Raw genomic sequence first — 16,830 nt, forward strand, 5'->3', positions numbered from 1 at the left:
CCCCCTGGCTTGGCTGCCTGGCAGAAATCTTGAACTGGAAACACCAGGCAGCCCCCTCTGGAGCCCAGGTTCCTGTGCCTACCCAGTCACCCGAGTCTATAAGCTCCAGGTGGGCAGATAGCGAGTACTACTCACTTCCGTATCAGGACATCAGAGATCCAGGCCCTGCCACTCCCCAGCTGTGCACCTGGGGCAATGTGCTTGATGATAACAATCTAATACTTACATAGCGTGCATGGAGGGGACTTTAGCCCAGACAGTCTAACTCCACTATACACACTCTGAATTTTTTTTTTTTTTTTTAATGTAGAGATGGCATCTCAAACTCCCGGCCTTAAGCAAACCTCCTCCTACCTCAGCCTCTCAAAGTGCTGGGATTACAGGTGTAAACCGCCGTGCCCAGCCAGTCTCTGACCTTTCTAAGCTTCAGTTTTCCCGTGTAAATGGGGATAATAGTACCCACCTCAAAGGACAGTTGCCATGAAGCGGTTAGCACAGGGCCCAGCAGTGGTGCTTAATCCATGTTAGCTATTATTATTAGGCACTCAGCAAACTCATTCATGCATTCACTCACTCATTCATTCATCAAATGTTACAGGCACCAGGCACTGTTTTGGAAGCTAGGTGCACAACAGTATCAACATCAAGTCAGTCCCTACTCTCATGAGCTTATATCCTGGCTAATGTTTCTTGAATCTGTCACCAAAGAAATAAAGAGATTAAAATTTTAAAGTATAAAATAGGCAGCAACAGACCTGGGAGTGACCAACTAGGAAAAATGATGGCAGGGAAATCATGCAGGGCTTCCTGGAGCAGGGATTTCCGGAGGTGAATGTGGTGTGCCAGGCATCAGGGAGACTGCAGAGTACACAGAAGGCACACCACAGAGAGGACAAGGAGGGAGTCTATTTCTACGGAAATGCAAAGAATGCAAGTGAATCCATAAACCAGTGAATTAAGCCCAGACCAGGAGAGAGGCTCTCTCTCTGTACAGGGTGTCGATTCTTCCATTCAGCCCGAGAAAAAGAAAATAGTCAGGCAAGCCACTCTCAACCAAGGTCCACGGCATCATTACCCACTCGAGCAAAACAAAATGACCAGTTTCCTTACAAAAGCTGCAGTGAGAAACTTAGAGCAGTTTTCAAAATCAAAGCGGCTTTTCACAAAACAAGCCACCTGTCAGCTCGCAGGACGGAGAGGAGTTGAAAACAAAAGCTGATTGACAAAGTACACCCATAAACACAATGCTGAGACAGCCCCAAAAAGTTAATGACGACAACAATGAATACACGTCTGGCCTCCGCCTCCGAGGAGGGAGCTGAGGCACTCCAACTGCTACTGTTGTGTTTCTGGGTCTTTGTTTCCTACCAAACAATAAAAATGAAATGAACAACAATCATGAATCGATACTTGATATTTCGAGGCAATTCTGTTTGCGGTGATTTGGGAGGAGAAAGCCTCCTGCCAGGGAAGAAATCAGGTTGAACAAATAAAACGTTACCCCTTATGGAGGTCGCCAGAGAGACGAGGGCCACTCTTCTAGAACCTGGGACTGCATCCTCTTGCAGCTGCGACCCAAAATTTGATGATGTTTTCCCCGGAGTGGGGCACAAAGGGGTGGCTTGAGGGGACTTTAGCACCCTCCATCCCTGACTCCATCAGCCTCATCCTCCAAGGCCACCAGAAGAAGCAGGAACTCCTGGCTGCCTACCCAGTATTCGTCGTCGCTCCTTCCTTATCTGCCAAATAAGCCCCACGCTTCCCAGCCCACCTTGCAATTTGGGGTGGCCACATAGCTGGGTACTGGGGCTGCCTGTTCAGGGTTTTATTTAAAGGTCGGGAAACTGGCTAATGACACAAATACTGTTTTGTCAGGATAATGGATTGCAAAGCTTTTGAAAAGGTTTGCTCTATAATTCTCATCTTAATTATTCATCCACTTGGAGAAACTAATTTACAGGTGTCTGCTAATGTGCTGTGACCTTCCACAGCCTGGACACTCTCCTAAATGCATTTCCAACCCACAACATCAACCACTGCCTGTCACTTTGCGTGTGTCATCATTTTTAAACTGCAAATAATTCTATAAAGTCAATGTTGTTTTTAATTTTTTTTCTTTATTTCAATAGCTTCAGGGGTATAAACGGCTTTTGGTGACTTGAGTGAACTGTGTAGCGGCAAAGTCTGGGTTCTCAGTGCACCTGTCACTCAAACCATGTGTACACTGGACCCAACAGGCAGTTTTTCATCCCTCGACTCCCCTCCCCGTCAGAGTCTCTAATGTCCCTTATGTTTCTCTATATGCCCCTGTGTGCCCACAGCTTGGCTCCCACTTATAAGTTAGAGGATGTGCTATTTTTCTGTTCCTGAGTTACTTCACTTAGCATGATGGCCTCCAGTTCCATCCAAGTGGCTGCAAAAGACAGTACTCCACTCTTTATGGCCGAGTAGTCTTTTTTTTTTGAGACAGTCTCACTCTGTTGCCCAGGCTGAAGTGCATGGCACGATCTTCGCTCACTGCAGCCTTCACCTCCTGGATTCAAGCTATTCTCCTGCCTCAGCCTCCCGAGTAGCTAGGATTACAGGTGCATGCCACAACGCCCAGCTAATTTTTTGTATTTTTCGTAGAGATGGGGTTTCACTATATTGGCCAGTGCTGGGATGACCGGCATGAGCCACAGCACCCAGCCCTTTGTGACTGAGTAGTATAGTATGGTGTACACTACCATGTTTTCTTTCTCCACTCAAGAAAGTATTTGCAAAGTACACATCCGACCAGGGGTTGATATCCAGAATCTACAAGGAACTCAAACACATCAGTCATGAAAAAAATGAATAATCTCACTAAAAAGTAAGCAAACAAGAACAGACATTGTTTCAAAAGAAGATATACAAATGGCCTACAAACATATATAAAATATATGTTATCTTTACTCCTCAAATAGAAATACTGAAGCTCCGAGATGGCAACTTATTCCAGAAGCGCAGGGCTGGTAAAAGACAGGGCTGGGATTGGACCCGGGTTCCACCAACTGGAAGTTCTGCGCCTGCCTTTCCCCCTCCAGTTCTAGGAACGCTTCCCCAGGCTCCTCCTCCAGGCAATGGCTTCTCTCTGCCACGGAGGAAGCAGCCTTCGCAGACAAAGAGCAGGTCCAGTCTACACACAGCCCTGCTCCTGAGAAGCCAATGGTTCTGCTTTCCACCAACCGTGATGTCCACTTCCGCGTCCCTCCCACGCTGACCCGGCTCCCCATGTGACTCATGGTACACAATCAGATTTCAGTCTCCAGGCGGAAAGGCGAACAGGTTGCATTTTTTCTCAGGACAAAGTACATGGTGGATGCTAGTCCGTCCAACAGAGGCTGCCCCACATACACAGGCGTCTCTGGGCTAGCTCGTCACACGCCATCACCGAGCCCCAGGAGAGGCAACATACCCTAGCCGGAGAACACGTCTCAGAGAATCAACTCCAGAAGCTCTGGGAAAAGCATGGATTTAACAGAAAGATCTGGGTAGGAATCTTGGCTCTGCTACTTTCTAGGTTAATTTCATGTGCCAATGTGGCTAGGTCACGGTACCCAGATATTTCATCCAACACCAGACTAAATGTCATTGCAAAAGTATTGTTTAAATAAGATTAACAGCTTAATCAGTAAAGCAGATTATCTTCCATCATGAGAGTGGGCCTCATCCAATCCGCTGAAGGCTTTCAGAAAAACAAACAAACAAAATGGAGGTTTCATAAGGAAGTATGAATTCTGCCCCAAGACAGCCTTTGGACTTGAGTTGCAACATCAGTTTTTCCCTGGGTCTCCAGCCTAGAGGCCCACTCTGCAGATTCTAGAGTTGACAGATGCCACCATCACATGGGTCAATTCCTTAAAATATCAATCAATCTCAATCTGTCTACACACACACACACAATTGGTCCACATTTCTGGAGAACCCTGACTAATACAGTGAGGTTCAGCACACCCACCTCTCAGAGCCTTGGTTTCTCACATCTGTAAAACGCAGGCAACAACCCCATCCTCACAGAGCTGTTAGACGGAAAAAAGCTGCAGGGAAAGCTACCCTGGGGCCCAGCACATTACAGCCACCCAATGAACAGAGCTTCTGTTACGTGTCAACCAGGGATTTCTCTAGATGGTTACAAGGCCTTGTGGAAAAAGGTTGAGCTGAATGAGAATATGTATTCGAAATTACCTGCTTGTTTATATGTTTAGTGTCCATCTCTCCCACTAAACCTGAGGGGTCTCCTTGGGCCTGAAGTATTCCCAGAACTGTGTCTGGTACTCAAGGAGTATTCAATCAATACTGGCTGAATGAATGAAATGGTGCTCTGACCTTGTACTTTGCACAAAGTAAACAACCTCACTTCCCAAACCCCCCGGGCGTTTTGGAGTCTGTGTAAAGAGGGAGGGAGGTGGTGGGAACAACAGCTTACGAAGCCCCACTCTGCACCAAAGGATGTGTTGGGAACTTTACAGCTCATTCTCTCAATTACTCCTCAGCACAGGGGTTGCAGGTGAAAACAGTGACCAGAAGGCAGTTACTTCCAGCAGGGAGGAGAGCAACTATGAGGTCCCCTGTTTATAAACTCAGTATCTGAAAAGGTAAAGCCCATTTGAGATTCTGCCCATAAAACAAATACAAAATAGACCGTGATAAAGTGAAACAAGAGAGGAGAGAGAGAGGAGGGGAGGAGACAGATGAGAGGAGGAGAAAGGGAGGGAAGGAGGGAGGGAACACGTGAGAGAGAATGGCCAGCAGGTGAGGACGCCTTGGCTACAACCTGAAGCAAGGATGCAGCTGGAAAAAAGAAGGCAAGCCGAGGGGGAGCAGAAAGATGGTGGAAGCTCGGCGCTGGAGCAGTCCAGAGGGACAGGGAGCTTCAGGCCTGGCTGGATTCACTTTCTCTGTCTCTTGACTCGACCTTCCTCTGCATCAACTCCATGCTCAGGCAAGACTTCTCAGCCCCACAGAGAGTGATGGCGGACATCAGTGCTCCCAGCTGCTCAGGAGGCCAAGGCGGGAGGGATTGCTTGAGCCCAGGAGGTGGAGGTCACAGTGAGCTATGATTGTGCAGCTGCACTCCAGCCTGGGCAACACAGCAAGACCCTTTCCACTCATGGGAACGTCTGAGTCCCTTGAGTGGAAAAATGAGCCCCAGCCTCTCCGGTTCAAGTCCAGCAAGTAAAAGTGTGCGCCTCCTGCTCTACGACCCCAGCAGCACTGTCACAGCAGTGACTGGCTCTGACCAAAACACACGCACACCCTGAACCAGTGTGCCCGGGAAGTAGCCAAGGTAGGGGGGTGACAGGCCCACATAAACCACATGGATTGAGGGCTGGACAGAGGGTTTCCCAAAGAAAAAACAGGTTACCAGGAAAGGGGGAATGGATACTGACTAGACAAAAGGTATCCAATGTCGAAGGTGCCACGAGCACACAGACAGAAACTGAACCAGGACTTCGACCCAAACGAATTCATCTTCACAGCCCACACTCTTTCCGCCAGCACCTACCACCCTTCTCGGCCACGCACAGTCAGATGGGCAGGCTCTTACGTAGCGAGTCTTCAGTCTCGACAACGACAGAGGGCCAGCGTCCTACAGTCATGCTACCTTGTTAAGGACAACACACAAACAAGGAATACCTGACTTAAGTGCAGAGCAGCAGGTAGGCAAGGTCCAACTCATGCTATTGACCGAGGAGCGCTGAGCAGCAGACAGTTGGGGCCACTGCTGGTCCCACGTCTCCTAAGTGGTCCTGATGAGACTACAGAGGAGTCAGACACGCGGCCAGTGGCCCAGGAGCATCCCTTCAGCCACCTACAGGTCCCAGCTATGGAGCCGTTGAGCCCCACCAGGATCTGGTCCAAACAGAAATGAGGAGTCTCGAGCTGGAGAGTGAGAGGACAGCAGGTGGTCACTCAAACTCTTAAAACACTCAAAGCCAGGTGCGGTGGCTCATGCCTGTAATCTCAGCACTTTGGGAGGCCAAGATGGGCGGATCACTTGAAGCCAGGAGTTTGAGACCAGCCTGGCCAACATGGCAAAACGCTGTCCCTACTAAAAATACAAAAATCAGCCAGGCATGGTGGCGCACGCCTGTAATCCCAGCTACTTGGGAGGCTAAGGTAGGAGAATCGCTTGAACTCAGGAGGCAAAGGTTACAATGAGCTGAGATCACCCCACTGCACTCCAGCCTGGGTGACAGAGTGAGACCCCATCTTAAAAAAAAAAAAAAGGAAAGAAAAGAAAAGAATCAGAACATAACTCTGAAGCTTCACCACCAATGACCAGCAGCTGCTAACAGAGGAGATAAGAACAGCACAGCATGCGACCCTGCCCACCACAGCAACTCCAGGTTCTGTTGTTTCCAGACTTGGAATCCCACAGCTAAGTCCACAATCTGCCCATCATCTCTCCAGGCTCCAAACCGTCACAGAGTCAGGACATTATACTTTAACCCCCTGCAACCCGTGAGTTTCACAGGGAATACCTGCCTGTCTCATTTGTCAACAACCAACCAAATTTATCTAAAGCCCTATTTTTCCCATTAGTAAACCAAGATTTTCAGGAGAAGCCAAAAGCACCTTACGGAAAGGGGCAGCTACAACATGGTCTCTCCGTCGCAACTGGTGCCTCCAATGTAAATGATACCACAACATACCCATGCAGAACAGACCCTCTAACAGCCCCCTAACAAAGCTAAGTAAATTTCCAAAATGCAACCTAGTACTGTAAGGATCTCCATAAATGCAGAAATCAATGAGTAACAAGTGACTCAGTCTTTCTTTTTCTTTCTTTTTTTTTTTTTTTTGAGACAGGGTCTCACTCTACCGCCCAAGCTAGAGTGCAGGAGCATGATCATGGCTCAGGGCAGTCTCAACCTTCCAGGCTCAAACGATCCTCCCACCTCAGCCTCCCAAAGAGCTGGAACTACAGGCATGCACCAGCACACCTGGCTAATTTTTGTTTTAATTGTTTGTAGAGACGGGGTCTTGTTCTGTCATCCAAACTACAGTGCAGTGGCACAATCATGGCTCACTGAAGGCGCTTGCCCAGGCTGGTCTTGAACGCCTGGGCTCAAGCAATCATCATGATTCAGCCTCCCAAAGTGCTGGGGTTATAGGCGTGAGCCACCACACCCAACCAAGTGACTCAGCGTATCTGACAGACATGTCGCTAGCACATTCTTGGACACCCTTCCTACCATAGACCCTCACAACCTATCAGGTATTCCTTCTGAGACTCCAATAGCACAAACCCCAAAGTAATCTCTTTCTGAAGAGCCACACAAATGAATGAGAAGATGGAGACCACATGCCTCTGAGTGCTCCAGCAGGGACAGCAGAGCTGGCCGGCCGGCCACAACTCAATGCTCCCCACTTCCATGGGGTAGATTTCTTGTGCAAAGCAGCTGCCCAGCCAGAGAGAAGAGTTCTCAGACCCCTCTGTACCCAGGTGGGGCTGTATGACTAGCCCTCACCCATGGAACGTGAGCAGAGCGGTGTGGTCACTTCTAGAGGAAAGGAGAATGAGAATCATCTCCTCGCTCCTAAGTGGTATGAAATGTTGCTTCCCGAGACTTGTTTCCCTTCTCAGGGAATGCTCTTTCCATCTACATCAACATCTCTGTGACTGAAATCACTCCCGATAGTCACCTTGGATGGACCCCGGTAACAAGTTTTTATTAAGCACCTGTTGTGTACTTGATTAATAAAAAAAGAAAAAACCTGCAAGTTTCTAAGTCCCAGACCCTGCCCCCTATGTGGTCACATGGTCTAGCAGAGTAGACAGAGCACACACACAAGACGTGACCACGAAATAACCCATAGTAGCAAAAAGCAAATGCCAGACTCTGCTTACAGCTCCTAGCAAGCACCACAGTGGTTTAGGAAATTGACAGATGCAAGTAATTAGATTTCTTTCAGGTGATAGGAGAACAGCTGGATCTTACCATAAATGCAACGGCTGGCCTGAGCAAGCATAAGGGAAGCGGCGTTTCTAGGAGAGGAGACCGGATGAGCCAAGAGTGGGGTCGTAAAGTGGTTCTGATGGGGGCACATGAGACAAACATAACAGCAAAGCAGCTTCGTGATGAGCAGTGAGAGGGGGCACACGGCGTTGGGACAGGAAGGGTTGGGAACGGAGATGAAATACAATTACCCACAGTGGATTCTTGTGGGAGCAGGGATTGGGGCACAGTAAAGGCACTGGGTTAACTCACACAGTGGTGGTGAACAGCTTCCATCGAGCCTCCCTGGTTTTTGTTTTTTATTTTTTAGACAGAGTTTCACTCTTTCACCCAGGCTGGAGTGAAGAGGTGTGATCTTGGCTCACTGCAACCTCCACCTCCCAGGTTCAAGCAATTCTCCTGATTCAGCCTCCCGAGTAACTAGGATTACAGGCACGTGCCACCACACCCAGCTAATTTTTGCATTTTTAGTAGAGATGGGGTTTCACCATGTCGGTCAGGCTGGTCTTGAACTCCTGACCTCAGGTGATCCACCCATCTTGGCCTCTCAAAATGCTGGGATTACAGGCATGAGCAACCACTCTTGGCCTAGCCTCCCTGGTCTTAACTCAATGGTGCCTAGTTGAAGAGACAAATTCTGAGGCTAAATCTGGATTCAAGAAGAAAAGTGCACCCTTGACTAATTTACTATATCAACCACTGGCCAAGAATCAGAGAGTGTCAGCACATTTGTAGCATATTTGCTGACTCTGAACTTCATTAATTGGAAAGGGACATCCTCCAAGGCAGTGGTTCCAAACACTGCACTCCAACCTGCACACTGGAATCATTTCGGAAGTTAAAAAAAAATCCTCATTCCCACTACTAACTTTTGGATCTGGGTGGGTCCAAGCATCAGGATGTTTTTAAATTTCCCAGGTGACTCCATTAAAAGCCAATACTAGGAACCACTGCTCTATGGGGTGAAGAGATGGAAAGACGGGACAGTGAGAGAAGCTCCTCTCCTGCTGGGCCTGCTAGAAAGACTAAAGCTACAGCTGCTGGCAACCTCTTGCCAGTCCAAGGAGAACACCTGGCTGAGAAGGCGGCCAGCACACAGTGAGGGATGGGAGCACCTGTGTACTGACTCATGGGAGCTAACTGTGTGCGTCTCTTTCCAACTCTGCAAACAGTGACATCGTGTTGGCAGTCTGAAATCAGACATAGAAGGAGGATTTACAACACCATGGAAATCTGCAAACATTCTAAACCAGGGTTTTTTGGGGTTTTTTTTTTTTTTTTTTTTCAGAGAGCTATTTGTTAGACATTTACCAGCACATCACTCCCAACAATGAAAAAAAGTAACAGAGTTGAGAAACTGAAGAAAGAAAGAAAAAACTTCTGATGATATTGTTTGAGCCCCTGGATCAAACCATCCCTTAAGGCAGATACTCCTGGACTTCTCTTTTATTCGCTTAAGACAGATTAAATCAGATTTTATGACTCTTGTCATTACAAGAGCTCCGAAAGATGCAACTAGGGCAGGGTCAAGGTCACATGCTAGCTGTGGTCACTAAAAGCAAAAACCACACGTGATCAGGAGAATCCAATTGGAGGCACAACTGAAAGATGCAGTTTCACGGGGGTGACGCACATTATTTGAGGGGCACTAAAAGGAAGGTCTATGAATTTGTCCACTACTAGGCTCTCCACAGCTGCAATGGATCTGAAATCAACTAAAGGCCATGAGATCCAACAGCAGCCAACAGCTCCTATTTTATTTGTATTCATTTATGTTATAAACATTTATAGAGCATGCATCATGGATCAAGCACTGTGCAGGCACTTTCAACACAGCAGGGGAATAGACATGCCAAGATCCCTGCTCTTGTGGACTGTACGGTGCAAGGGGGAACACTGGGAAGAAATAAGCAAGAAAATCAATGACCAAGATACTTCGAGGGCCTGGTAAGTGCTATGATGAAAAGACGGAGATGGAATGAGGGAGGCGGCACAAGGTAAGACAGGGCAGTCAAGAGGAGGTAGCATCTGAATGGAGACCTGCATGGCAAGGTGGAACCAGCCATACAGAGACCAGGGAAGAGCGTCCCTGCATAAGGGCAGCACGTGCAAAGGGCCTAAGGCAGGAACCAGCCTGGCATGTTTGAGGATTGGCCTAAAGGCCAGTGTGGCTGGGGTGGAAACAGCAAGAGGCAGGATGGTGGGAGATGAGGTTGGCATTTAGCCAGATCACAAGCAATGAAGGCCATCATCGAGAAGTCAGGACTGGAAAACCATGAGCGGAAAACAGCAGAGTGAAGGGATTTACGAGGTTCCATGTTTACTCCACTTGGGACACACACACACAGAGCCAGCTTTGGCGGACTGCTATTCCTTGCAACCAAAGAAGACTGCCTCAAACTAAGACATCTTTGCCTCTGTGCACACTGGGAGTGGAAACAGCAGGCCATGCACGTACAGATGCCCTGAAGCCTGCAATGGTTCAAGAAAAAAATAAAAAGTTACCCTGCAAGCTCCTCTGAAACACTGTGGGCTCCAGGAATCATCTAGCCCACGACTCTCCATCTTCACTGAATCAGCCTTCTAAACTGCCCTGTCCCATTCTTTGGAAGGCCAGGGAAACTGACACCCCACCCAGAGCACAAAGCACACGCGGGTGTGGAATCAGGGATCGCTGGGCTCACCCCAGGGAAACTGACACCCCAGTGAGAGCACGAAGCACACGCGGGTGTGGAATCAGGGATCGCTGGGCTCACCCCAGGGAAACTGACACCCCAGTGAGAGCACGAAGCACACGTGGGTGTGGAGCAGGGATCGCCGGGCTCACCCCCGGAAAACTAACACCTTAGAGAACAAAGCACACGTGGGTGTGGAATCGGGGATCACTGGACTCACCCCGGGGAAACTGACACCCCAGCCAGAGCACAAAGCACACATGGGTGTGGAGCAGGGATTGCTGAGCACACCACACAGCCGCAAAGACACGACACACCAGACAGGCTGATGACTTCCCAATTTTTTACTTCTTTTGTTTCTGAGAACAAACTTTTTAAACTGCTCCCAAGCCTCCCTCATCTGTCAGCTTCCTCCCACTCAGTCTCCTGCCCTTGCTGCTGATTATTTTGATGGCCACCAGCAATGGTCTATTCCTTCTCCCTCTCTCCCTGGGTTGACTGCAGATTAATTACATGGAGATGCTGAGGAGAGTTCGCAGCTTTAAAATCCATTGCTACAGAACAGGACTACGCTACAGTGGCCAGGAACAGTTATGACAGTGGAGTATCCAGTAAGAAGGGAGGTAGGAGGAAAAGCCTTACAGTGCAGGAGCAGATACTGTACTTGGAAAGACAATTCCACAGAAATAATCGCCCTTTACAAGGACGAACAGGCCTGTATCCAGGAAAGAGGTAATAATTTGCCATAGAACACATGAGCTATAGAAAACTAGTCAAGCTTGACAGCAGGAGCAGAGGAGGCTAGCGGAATGACTGTTCCTATCACCAAAAGGTCCAGGGTGGGACTGTCACAGCAGGCACAGCTGGATTCAGGGACCCTAAAGACAGGATCAGAGCTCGCTGTCTCTCTGCCTTTCAGCTCAGCTGCTCTTTCTGTGCGATGGCCTCATTCCCAAGCTCCACGTGGAGACAAGCGGACTACAGCAGCCCCAGTCTCCCAGCCCAACAGGAAAGCAAGAATTCTTGTTGATTGTGTATGAAAGCCCTGAGATCCAGTCAGAGGCGGCCAGGTAAGGTCAAGTGCCGTGCCGAGGATGAAACCAGTGACATCACAGGACTGACAGTGAGTGAGGACGCTGTCAAGTAAAAACTGGAGCAAGTGCAGAGAACACAGATGTTCACTACCCACACGTGGATGGGGAAGTCACGCAAGCCATGTGACACGGACAGACCCGTGTCTCTCTGGAGTCACGTGTGGCCAATCCTAGCAGGAGGATCTCTTCTTCAGTACACAGAGCAAGCTCTCGTGTCAGACAAACGCTCCTGGGAAGAGTCCAGGAGAAGCCCACCGCCTAAGATGGTTCTGTTTTGCAGCAAACACCTCCAAAAGAACTTCCCTGCTGTGGGAACATCAGAGCAACCAGCCTCCCAGCTGAACATGCAACCACTGACCACACCCGAAGAATGACACCACCGGCCCACCTGATAGCGCGGCCATGCCACACAACTTCAGAGACGTCCCCTCCAATATCTAGAGGGGGCTGGTCACCGGGTCTGGCATCAGCAATCCCAGATGGATAAGCGCAAAAATGGGGCAAGGGCTTCCTTTGGCCAGAAAGGCAGACAATGCATGGGCAGGGGGTGGAAAAGGTAGGTTTTCCCGACCCAGGTGTGGCTACAGATGAAAAGCTGGAGCTCTCCTCTGAGACACCAAGTTTGTCCAGCCAGGGAGTTATGACCAAAAAAATTCCTAATCTTCAAAACATCAGCCTCCCACCACCATCTCCATAGGATGATGATGAAGTGAAGGCGATGCCCATATCCATCAAAGACAAAATCAACAGCTCCGTTCAACTGTATTAGTCTCCCATTGCTGCTATAACAAATTACCACAAACCTAGTGGTGTAAGACAACACAGATTTATTATGTCAAGTTCAGGATGGCAGAAGGCCAACATGGGTTGCTTTTCCTTTTTTGCAACCTAGTAGTGCAAGGCTCTCCGTAAATGCAGAAAAAAAAATGATTAACAAGTGACTCTATTTCTTTTTTTTTTTTTTTAAAGAGACAGGGTCAGGCCAGGCATGGTGGATCACACCTGTAATCCCAGCACTTCGGGAGGCCGAGGCAGGCGGATCACCTGAGGTCAGGAAGGCAAGACCACCCTTGGCCAACATGGCAAAACCTGGTCTCTACTAAAAATACAAAACTTAGCCGGGCATAGTGATATCTGCCTGTAATCCCAGCTACTCCAGAGGCTAAGGCAGGAGAATCACTTGAACATGAGAGGCGGATGTTGCAGCGAACTGAGATCACGCCACCGCACTCCAGCCTGGGTGACAGAGCGAGACTCTATCTCAAAAAAAAAAAAAAAAAAAAGTGAAACGCCCCAATGGACTCTCTCCCCTTTGGACCCTAATGACTGAGAAGTAATTTTGAAAACCCACTGGCACCTCACAGGGGAGATTCCTGGGTCCAGATGTGGAAATCAGTGTTCTAGGTCAAACCCGAGTCTCCAATCAACCGCCAGTAATGAAAATGGTATTTTGATCACTATTTGTCTGATTCCTGCATCTATTTCTTATAGAGAACTTCAGGGGAAAAGAAAACAGCCATGATTTATTACATGTTACAACAAAGTTACGATTTGCTGACCACTTGTTACGTGATAAGAACAGAATATATAAGCATCTCACGTAACAGCCACCCTCGCTCCCTCAACGCCAACTGACATCCGGCAGAACCGGCGCTCCTCAGGGCTCTCTGATAAACCATGAGCTGGAAAAGGAAAAAGCTCTCTTCCACCGAGGATGGGAATGAATGAATTAATTAATGTATGCATATATGTTTAAAGGAAAAAGGCCATGTGAAGAGCCAGAAGTTGACTCTCCAAGTGAGAGCTTGACCAGGTCCAGAGACCTTTCCTGCTCCCAGTGCTGGGCACATTTCCATCAGGCCCAACACCACTAAACACCTGAACCACCCGACTACTTCCTCCTTTCTGACTTACCAAGTACCAACAGGTGAGACTCCAGCTTCCCAGGTAAGTCAGCGAGAGAGAGGACAGGCCTTCTGGTCTACCCAGCAGCTCCGTGTCTCACCAGTGTTGAGTCAGGTGTTCTGGTGTCCATCACTGTTTGTGTGCCTGGCTAACATGAGCCTGCTCCTAACGAGCCAGTCTGTCCACACAACCCTAAAGTTGAAGTGATGCACCTGCTCTCCTCCCCAGACCTCTCAGTGAGCTGCCAAGGGGCCTCTGCAGGCAGGAAGCCAACTTGCAAACATCTTGTTTCAAATTTCAGCAATACTCCCAAAATGAAAGCATGAGTTTTCAGAGGGATCTCCTGCTTTCATAAGTGAAACTTCCCTACACTGGCTCCCTGGGGAGGAGAAAGGGTGTCCAATGCCATTAACTACAGAACTGATCAAACGACCAGTAAGAGTTACAATGAAGTGGAACTGCCAGGTGAGTTCCTGGTAGATATGGCAGCCCTTGCACCACGGTTCTAACGCTGGAGGAAGAGCACAAAGAATTTGCCCTAAGGTGAGAGACTCAAAAGAGCAAATAAAGGTATCAGCTTTTGGCAAATCTGACATCACCAAGGAAAAACAGCACTTGAGAGGCAAATAACCCAACCTCACTTCTGGACCACATTAGGGGGGGAGAAAAAAAAAACTTTCCAATAGATAATGACACCACCCAAATTCCAAATTCCAGTCCTTATTTTGCTGCTTAAATAATGATTTTCTTGGAGGGACTAGATCACTCCTCTTAAAAAAAAAAAAGAGGGTGGGAATCTGAAATTTGATATCTGTAAAATTAAAGGTTGTCAATGTCTATTCTAAAAGTTCATTTTAAGTTGTTCTGTTTAAACCCTGGAGGCATTTTCCGTAAGAATGTAGTAATGCAGGAGTAAGAGACTGCTGCTTGGTGGAGTCGCCACATAATTCATGTAAGAGCTGTCGCAACTACATCCTGAAATGGCTCATATCCAGCTGTGGCTCAGGGCACTCAGGATCGGCCTGGGGAAATGGACCTTCAGCTGCTATGAAAAACCATTCTGCCCATTGTAGGTTCCATATGCCCATTTGGGGAGAATCACGCTCAAAATTTTCCGACTTAGAAATGCATTGTGTAGTGCTGAGGTTTTCAAATCAAAAGCAAGCCCAGTGGTGCTTCTTTTTAACCTGACTTTAATAGTCTTGTTGTACTGAATCCAAGTTCTGTGTAAGTAATGTGTAGATTTCACAAAAGGTGGTGGCGCTGTCCTCAGGTCACCTGCATTAGAGTCACATATCTAGAAGTGTAAATCTAGAGCCTCATCCTAAGTCCACTGGCACAACTCCCAGAGGCAGGGTCCTGGAAAGAGGTATATTTAATGGGCTCCCCAGGCAATTCCTCTGCACAGTAAAGTTAAAAGAATTTTATAACACAAAGAACCAGAGGTTTGGAGAAAAATGCCTGAGCTCATTTCCACCACAGACACATGCACCAGCCCCTTAAGCTCTCCTAAGCCCCTAATAACAAACTTTAAAATAATGGAAAAATACCTGCTCATCACAAGGTTACTGAGTCAAATCAGAGTACATTTGAACTTGCTTGGAAAGGGCAAAGGGCTAGACAAATACTATTCATTCAAAGCATGTAATGAATGTAGTGAATGACTAAAAAGCCAGTTGCTGGGGAAACAGAGATGAGATATAAAAACTTGGGAGACCAACATATAAATAATTCTGTATAATGAAATGAATTCAGGGCCATAATAGCAATATTTGTATGAGAAGGGCATGAGCCCACAGAGAAAGATAATTAATTCTGCACTGATAACCCCCAGAATGATCACAGTTACCTACCCAAATATGAACGAAGCAAGGCATGTTATCAAATAGTATCACCAATAAGCTGATCCTGATCAAATGGGAACCAAAAGAAATATACAAGCTTCAAAAACATTCATGTCTTCACGCAATTACTAAATAAGTCATAGCCAGATTCCAATCCTGTCTCCTATAAAAATAACAACCATTTATTATATACCGGGTACCATACTAGAAACTCTGCATTCATTGTTTTGGAAAATCCTCACAATGCTCTCAGGACACTGGTGTGATGTCCTGGTACATGTGGGAAAATAATTCCAAGCGGTCAGGCAGTCATGGGTGAGCATGAATTCAGTGCAGGTTTGGTTGACTCTGAAGACACGGACTGGGAGCAGTGGCTCACGCCTGTAATCCCAACACTTTGGGAGGCCGAGGGGGGTGGATCACCTGAGGTCAGGAGTTCAAGACCAGCCTGGCCAACATAGTGAAACCCCACCTCTACTAAAAATACAAAAATTAGCTGGGTATGGTGGCAGTTGCCTGTAATCCCAGCTACTGAGGAGGCTGAGGCAGGAGAATCACCTGAACCCGGGAGGTGGAAGTTGCAGTGAGGGGAGATTGTGCCAGTGCACTCCATCCTGGGTGGCAGAGTGAGACTCTGTCTCACAAAAAAAAAAAAAAGAGACATGTGAATGTGGGGAACACCCAGCATTCGTTAAAACGTCCACATTCTATGAGCTTGTCTTTAAGGAAATTTTGCTGTGGTCTTTTGGCTGAGGGCTGCAAGACACATCAACCAGAGTTAAAGATCCTTTCTTCAAGCTGCCCTGAGAAATAGTTTAGGAAATTTTAGAAGCAGCACATGGCCCCACCTCATTTGGTGAGATCTTCATGATTGTTCTTCTGTCTACTGGAATTTCTGATTAATAACAGTAATAACAGCTAAAATTTATCCAGCATTTATTCTATGGTAGACATTATGCTAAGATGTCTACATGGATTGCCTCATGAGGCAGGTGCTATCAACCAACCTCATTGTAGAGATGAAAAAACTGAAGTGCAGCGAAATTAGGAAACTTAACCAGAGCTGGGATTGGAACCTGATCAGCCTAAGTCCACCACTCTGATTCTCTGTCATCTTGGATTTCTGTGGCTTGCACCCGTGGCCTGCTGTGACGTCATCATATCACAAGGTTCACTGCCATGCAACTATCTCAAGACTATGGACATAAAATTCTCTAAGTACACAAATCAATAAGACTGTTGCTAATAGTCTAGCAAGTGAGTCTTATAATATTAGTTATGCATGTTGCAGGGATATACATCAGGTTTTCCACCTGATTAATTTTCT

At 47.5% G+C, this 16,830-nt stretch overlaps 1 protein-coding gene across 1 annotated transcript in view; it reads right to left on the reverse strand.

The window, feature by feature from the left end:
• Window positions 1–16,830, reverse strand: part of SNX29 (sorting nexin 29) — a gene marked incomplete at its 5' end in the record, with an annotated part of 600,769 nt that overhangs the window by 366,996 nt on the left and 216,943 nt on the right. The gene's annotated exons all lie outside the window — the stretch shown is intronic.

This window comes from Mandrillus leucophaeus, unplaced genomic scaffold (assembly GCF_000951045.1).
Source record: "Mandrillus leucophaeus isolate KB7577 unplaced genomic scaffold, Mleu.le_1.0 Scaffold253, whole genome shotgun sequence".
NCBI lineage: Eukaryota > Metazoa > Chordata > Mammalia > Primates > Cercopithecidae > Mandrillus > Mandrillus leucophaeus.